Raw genomic sequence first — 7,785 nt, forward strand, 5'->3', positions numbered from 1 at the left:
TTTGTACTCCCACCAGCAGCATACAGGGGTTCCCTTCACTCCACATCCTCTCCAACACTTGTTATTTCCTGTCTTGTTAGTTATAGCCATTCTGATGGGAGTGAGGTGATATCTCGTTGTAGTTTTGATTTGCATTTCCCTATAGTTAGTGATGTTGAACATCTTTTCATGTGCCTGTTGGCCATTCTGTATATCTTCTTTGGAGAAATGTCTGTTCAGATCTTTTGCCCATTTTTCAATTGGGTTGTTAGTTTTTTTTGTTGTTGAGATGTATGAGTTCTTTATATATTTTGGACATTAGCCCCTTATGTGATATATGGTTTGAAAATATCTTCTCCCAATTGTTAGGTTGTCTTTTTGATTTGTCGATGGTCTCCTTTGCTGTGCAAAAGTTTCTTGGTTTGATGTAGTCCCATTTGTTTACTTTTTCTATTGTTTCCCTTGCCCAGTCAGACATGATATTGGAAAAAATACTGCTGTGACCGATGTCGAAGAGCATACTGCTTATGTTTTCTTCTAAAAGTTCCGTGGTTTCAGGTCTTACATTCAAGTCTTTAATCCATTTTGAGTCAATTTTTGGGTATCCAGCGCTAATTTCTGCCTGTAGGTATAAGGGTTATTGGTTCTTTCTCCCTCATGCCGGCTCCAAGGTGTGCCATGGAAATTTAGACATTTATGGATTGCCTTGGAATGGAAAAGGTGGTAACGGTGATTCCAAGCGTTCCTGCCAAGTTCTGCCGCAGGTGGAACAAGTTGTTGATTGTTCTCTCTCTCTGGATTTTAACCAAGGTGATAAATGAGTGCAGTGAGACATCTCTGGGACAGAGCCCTGACTGCCAGGCCTTGAGCTTATCTGAGGCAGAATCTGTCTCGAGCAGAAAAGACTATTTCAAGTCAGCCAGTAACTGCTTGGTCTCAGCTTTCAAATCATCAAAGAAAGAAATCCCACCTTGCTTAGTTGCAGGGGCAGAATAGGGGTTTGACCGAAAAAAGAGCTGCTTCTGCCACTTATTATTGTGTATTTTGGGGGCAAGTCAGTTCTCCTTGCTGAGCCTCAATTTCTTTATCTCTAAAATGGGGATAATCACCCCTCCCTCACTGGTAGTTGTGTGGATTAAAAAATTAACATATATTAAGTCCTTGTGACATCAAGGGGGCTCAACAAATGTCAGATAGTATAATTCTAATGTATCTAGACAAGGAAACTCAGAGAGGTTAAGGCACCTTCCAAAGGGCACACAGCTAAATGTATGGAGGCAGGGTAGCGGCAGGAATACAATTTGTTTTCTCAACCCTCCACATGATTTTCTTTCTTCTACCCTGTACTGCCTGAAAAGGAGACAGTTCTTTCCTTCACCACACTTGAAATGCTACAGTAGGGAAGGCACTGGGGCTGTGGCACATCAGGGGGAAAAACTGTTCCCCGTTTTTCTCGCACTCCCTTGGCTTCTGCTGCAGGTGACAGACCCTCTTCCCTCGTGGTCAGACACTGAGCAAAGCTGACTTCTCCATACTGTATGGCACAGGGGGTATTGGTCAGCCCCACCCCTTAGCCACCTGCCCTTGGCTCCTCCAGCACCCCTTATCTCCCCCTCACCCCCTTCCCGATGCAGGCTCCCTGCCTCTGAGCTGGGCAGCTGCAAAGGATAGTTACAAAGATTCTTTGTAATGTGTTTACACGGGGAGGAGTGAGGGCAGGGGCCTGGCTGTGCTCAAAGCACATGGGCCCCCAGCCCTGTTTACACAAAGAGAGAAGGAGCCAAGATAGATGACCCTGTTGCTCAGGAGCCCGGATTAAAAACCTAACCCAAGTCCAGAGCCCACGCGCAGGCTCCTCGTTTCTGAGCTACACCACACAGAAGCAGCTCCAAGGCGCCTTTCCCTGGGAGGCCTGCTGACTCTGCCGGGTGAGAGATGTTTGCACAGGGAGGGAGGTGGCAGCGGCCATCTGGCTGTTCCCTGGCTCAGGGGAGCATTTGCAGGTCAGGCACCGGCTGTGTTCCAGGGCCTGTGGGGAGGCAGCCCCTGGACAACAGTCTTTCTGAGATACTTGTCTCTTCTTTGAGAGTGAAAATGGACAATTTGGGAAAATTCTTGAAACAGTGCTATTTTTTCCCCTTTAATTCATACCCACACCAAATAAATCTTCTAGGATCTTTCCCCTAGTTTTATTTTGCAGGGTGGGAAGAAACGCAGTTTTCGGCATTTTAAAAATGGTGATGGTTGTTGGCACCTATAAGGTACTTTGCAGTTTGCAAAGCATCATCATATCCTCCATTCCACACGATCCTCAGGACAGCGGGGTAAGTAGCTGTGACCAAAATCACCCCTAGTTTACAGATGGAGAGTTGACACTTTGAGAAGTCAAGTCACCTGCACGAAACCACACACCCAGGAAGAGGCAGGAAGAGGCAGCAGCCAGGTGACCACACATGCCATGCTCTTTCCACTCTGCCCCTGACTCCTCATTTGGCGGAAAAGCAAGGTGTGCAGAGAGCTTGTTCCAACGTGTAACCCCCTTGCAGGTGGCACCCGGGAGACAGCCTTGTGTCTCAGAGACATGGTGGAAGCCAAGGCAGTGAGCCACAAGGGCACTATGCTGGGACTATGGGTCTGCCCTTGGGTATCACCAATGGGGCACTCCCTGGGCACCAGACGAAGCCTTATGTTGACCAACTGCATGAAATGGCATGTAACATACACACTCTTCTACCACCAGTGGAATCACAGAGGCTAGGGCATGTGTTATAGAATCATTGAAACTTTCCTCCAAGTTCTCTAGTCCCTGCCTCCTCTTGGGCTTGATCTCCCTGCGTTCAAACCTGCATATGTCCACCTGAAGCCATTACCTGAGTTCCAATTTCTGTCCTAGCCAGTTCTTCCCAGTTCTTTATCCTGCCTTTTATAACCCAAAATACCAAACCCACCCAACAGGTGTCATTCCCAGCTTTCTCCTCTTTCTCTCTCCGTCTCTGTCCCTTAAGTCCAGCACCACTGCTCGATTCAAATGGCTTTGACTTGTATGATTGACTGGAACTTCTCAGCTCTGCTTTGGCCGCTCTTAGCCCAGTCCTTCTCTTTTCTTTCTTGCTGCTGTCAAATCCTGGCTCTCCTCTCTTCTCGCCAATCTATCCTTTAGTGACTACCTTTCTATGACAACGAATGTGTTACTGGGTTCTGCAGCTTGCAAAGAACTTTTGCACACGTGCATATAGAAATAAATTCATACGAAGTCTTAGTTAGAAGCTAGCTCCTCCTCTGTACCAGGTCTCCATTCATCTCCTGCCTAAACTACTAAAACTGTCTTTTGTTTGTCTTCACCTTGAATGCACCTGAATCCTGCCTGCCATCTTTTTTTTAACCAACCTACACTCAGATCTTTCATTATCTTCCTGATAAAATGCTATTTATAAGCTCTCAAGTATTGTTCCTAATGTGAAGGCCTCACTTCCCTTCCTCCAAAAATTCTAATTACCTCTCTCCTGTACCCTTCTTTATTCTCTCTCGACATTCGGTACCTGTCGTCGATTGTTAGCATCATCAGACTGTGAATCCTGGAGCCAGAAGCTTTAAGGATCATATGGCCGGTGAATGATAGCCACCCTGTGCTGCCTACGAGTGTTTGTACATCCACAATATGCTTCCTTACAATGTAAGCTCCCTAGAGCAAAGATGATCCTTTTCCTTTATAAACTACGCAGATGGTTAGAGGAATCTCTGGGGTTAGTTCAGCTGTTCTCCAGGTTCCAGCCCAACTCTGAGATGCATCTCTGTGCCATGTGCTCTCTCTCCTTTGCCATTTGGCCAATAGCAGAGGCAAAGTGGGGAGGCACTGCTATAAATGACTCTCAGTTTGCCTGTGATTGAAACTCTGATGATCAGAGAAGGCTTGGTACTGTGTCCTAGGGTTGAATGCCAGAATTTCAAAGAAGGTCTTGCAAAATTTGTACACAGCCTGCACAAATGAAGACGAGACCTGGGAACACAGCCCAGTGTTATCATTGTCTTCTCTACCTTGGTTCTTAAAGGGTGAAGAAGGACCACCCTATTCCTCTTGGGTGCCTGTCAGAGCCACTGGAGTTGTACTAAGCTCTCCTATATCCATGCCACCTTTGTGTGCTGTAGACAGAGGCTGCCCTGTCATTGGCATACAGACAGGGAAGAGTTGCTGGGTGGGACCACATATGCAGCTCAAGTCCAAGGGTCAGTCAACAGCCCAGAGCCCTAAACTCATCTTGTGTCCAATGTGAGTGAGTCAAAAGATACAATAATGATAACAACTACATTACTAGCTAACGACAATAGTTCACAGTGTGCCAGACACTGTACCAGGGCTTTACGTGGGTCAACTCAGTTAGAGCCTCATGACGACCCAATGGGATAGATGCTGTCATAATTCCAGTTTTACAGACAAAGAAATGGAGGCTCCAAAAGGTTAGGTAACCAGGCCAACAGTAAGTGGTACAGATGAGATTAGAACCGGGGCCATCTTAATCCAATGCCCACGCATTACACACCAGACACGGGAAGGTTGTCGCCTGGGCTTATTTGGGAATGAGGCCACAGGCTTGTTTTTGGGTTTTGTTTTGATGAGGGTTTTGTTTGATGAGGGCACCAATGTGCTCATTCAGACCCAGGTGCTTTTGTGCTGGTGTGACCAGATGTGGACTGGAATTCTATTTGATGACTGGAGTCCAAAGTAAGGACAGGGAGGCTCAAAATTCTGGAGGACACCCCCAGCCCACAGCACAGTACCTCAAAGATCCCAGATGCCAGTAACAGGAGGAGGCTGGCATCTTGTTCTATGGATGGGTCTCACCCAAGGGACCCAGCAAAAAAAATGGAATGAGGTCTTGCTGGGGAAGATCTATAGGGACAGGGGGCTAGGCAGGGAGCCGGCTCCTGAGGGCCCACTGAAGATTTCATCCTTGTACTTCACGAGTCACCATTTGGATGTCTGACACACAGACCATCAGTCATGGTAGATGATATTTTCCAAAAGTGGCCACAGCAATATATTCTGGCCTCACATGCACTTCCAGAACCTTGATACTCCCCATCACTCTCTGTCACCTCCCCTTGAAACTGAAGGTGAATTTATGACTTCCCTGAGGAACTGAACACTGTGAAAGTCATGCTGTGTGACTTCTGAGGCTGGGTGATAAAACAACATGGCTTCCATTTGGCACTTTCTCTCTCATGGTTGTCCTTGGATCCCAGCCACTATCCTGTGAGGAGGCCCAGGCCACGTGGAGAGGCCGCATGCAGGTGTTCCAACCAATGGCCCCAGCTAAGATTTCAGCTGACAGCCAGAATCAACCACCAGACTAGGAGGGAGTGAGAGAGATTTCAGATAGTCCAACCCCAGCCTGTGAGCCTCCCCCGCTGAGTGAAGTGGAGCAGAGACAAGGCAACCATGCTGGTCCCTGCCCCAAATTGAAGATAAAGGTTGTCATTGTTTAAACCCACCACATTTTGGAATGATTTGTTTTGAGGCCTAAGTTACTGGAACACTGTGTTACATAGTGAGCAGCGACAGCCCACAGAAGGAGCAGTAATGGACCTTTGACCCTTTCCTACTCCCTCCTCCCTGCCCAACAGGCCAAGAGACCACAGCTTAGCCCAAGAAAGGGGAGGAGGAGGCAGTCTCCTAGAAGCTGACCACTGTTTCCTCCACTCCGGGCAGAGGGAGGGAGAAGAGCAAAGTGCAGACCCCACTCGCCTTCCCACTGCGTTCCCCAGCCACAACCTGGCCAACAGTAAAAGAGAGAACTTTAGAATCAGAGGTGAGACCAGGGCTCTAAACTAGGCAGAATCTTAACTGAAAGTGACTAGAAAGTATGGAATCTCCGTCAGGTGTCATTTAAAAATCTGTCACTCAGGGGCTGGCCCCGTGGCCTAGTGGTGGAGTTGGTGCGCTCTGCTGCAGGCGGCCCAGTGTTTCGTTGGTTCAAGTCCTGGGCGCGGACATGGCACTGCTCGTCGAGCCACGCTGAGGCGGCGTCCCACATGCCACAACAAGCAGGACCTGCAGCGAAGAATATACAACTGTGTATTGCGGGGCTTTGGGGAGAAAAAGGAAAAAAATAAAAAATAAAATAAATTAAAAAAATAAAATCTTAAAAAAAAAAAATCTGTCGCTTAGGGAGATGAGAGATTCGACAATACCAGAAGGATACTATCATGGATGAAAAAACTGTTTCATGTGTGTGCCCCTCTGAATTGAGAAAGCTCAGTAAAGTGGTTATATTCGCCAAGTAACCAAACTTATTCCTACCCAGGGCCCTAGTGTGGGCACCATCTTGAGGCAGTGGGAATGTGGGAGTTAGATGATGCAAGCAGATGTGGCTGGAGGCGCGGAGACTCTGAGACTTGATCAGAGTAATTCTGACAAAGACATGATGCTGGAGTATTTTGAAAAGAGGGTCTCACTGGATAAGGATGTGCCATACAACCTACTATCTTCCCCTGGAGGGATACTACCTACTATAGGTATGAAGGCTATGGCTAATCTTTGCCAGATTATTCCGTGGCAAACATCATCCTAGGAGCTTTTTATTTAAATCTCACAACAACCAGTAGAGGTGGGTTCTGTTGATGGCGCCATTTCACAGACAGGGAAACTGAGGTTCAGAGAGGTTAAGTAACCATCCCAGGTTCACTTTCCCAAGGTCGGTCTCTCTCTCTCATATACACAAGAGGTTAAGTAGCCTCCCCAAGGTGGCAGAGCAAGGCTATAAAGCCAAGTATGACCCCAAGGCCAAAGAGAAGACTCCTCCACTGCTTTGCCTGTCCTCTTGAGGGATAGTACCATTGAGGACCGCTGTGTTAAGGCAGGGAGTTTTATTCCCAGTTCAGCTGGAGCTCCAAGCTATAAATATTTAGAAATTGTCAATTTCCCTTCTTCCCTGAATCTTCTCTGTTCCTGACATTTTATAGTGGCCATTAGGCAACTCTTCTTCCCACCCCATAGACCAACTCTTTCCCCACCATGTCCTCGAGGATGGTTCACCTACGGGAAAGAAAGTACGAGCCATTTTCTTGTGAGGATAAATGGAACATATTCCTAAGTCCCCTACAAAGGGTCTTTGGCTCTTCCTATGAAACTTTTTCAAATACTCATTCTGGACCTTTCCCTTTGATTATCAGCACTGTGACAAGGAAGAATTTGCATGTGGAAACAACTATATGATAAGCAGAGCCTGCTCCATCTTTTGTGTGTGTGTGTGTGTGTGAGGAAGATTGGCCCTGAGCTAACATCTGTTGCTAGTCTTCCTCTTTTTGCTTGAGGAAGATTGATGCTGAGCTAACATCTGTGCCAATCTTCCTCTATTTATGTGAGGTGCCGCCACAGTGTGACCTGACCAGCAGTGCTAGCTCCATACCTGGGATCCGAACTTGTGAACCCTGGGCTGCCAAAGTGGAGTGTGCAAACTCAACCACTATGCCACCAGGGCAGCCCGTCTCCATCCCTTTTTAAGCTTTCTATGTCCTCCTAACTGGAAGCTTTGGGAAAACCATGGATTTTGCATGTTAAGAGCAACCAGGAAGCCAAGAAAGGTTTGTGTATGAGGAAGAACCTGTTATACGCCACTTCCAAGGAAAACAATCGCCCAATATTAGGTGAAGTAGTGGCAACTGCCTTCACAATTTAGCAGGGAATTGCTTCTCCAGGGAAACGTTGTGATCTCAGAAACCAGAATGGGGAGAGATCCTTAATCACGTATCTTTAGATAAGGCTGGGCACGGCCCACTTTTCCATGGAAGGGCTGGACGTGCTCTGAT

General features: G+C 47.2%; 1 long non-coding RNA gene across 2 annotated transcripts; it reads left to right on the forward strand.

Annotated features, from left to right (window-relative positions):
• Window positions 1-1,741: 1,741 nt before the first annotated feature.
• Window positions 1,742-6,074, forward strand: LOC139040118 (uncharacterized). Of its 2 annotated transcripts, none has more exons than XR_011494011.1 (4): window positions 1,742-1,907; window positions 2,334-2,485; window positions 3,536-3,652; window positions 5,883-6,074. It is a non-coding gene; the product is annotated as an uncharacterized lncRNA (long non-coding RNA). The 2 variants fall into 2 exon arrangements; XR_011494010.1 differs by having other exon boundaries at window positions 2,334-2,422.
• The last annotated feature ends 1,711 nt before the right edge of the window (window positions 6,075-7,785 follow it).

Source organism: Equus asinus, chromosome 14 (genome assembly GCF_041296235.1).
Source record: "Equus asinus isolate D_3611 breed Donkey chromosome 14, EquAss-T2T_v2, whole genome shotgun sequence".
NCBI classification, from domain to species: Eukaryota; Metazoa; Chordata; class Mammalia; order Perissodactyla; family Equidae; genus Equus; species Equus asinus.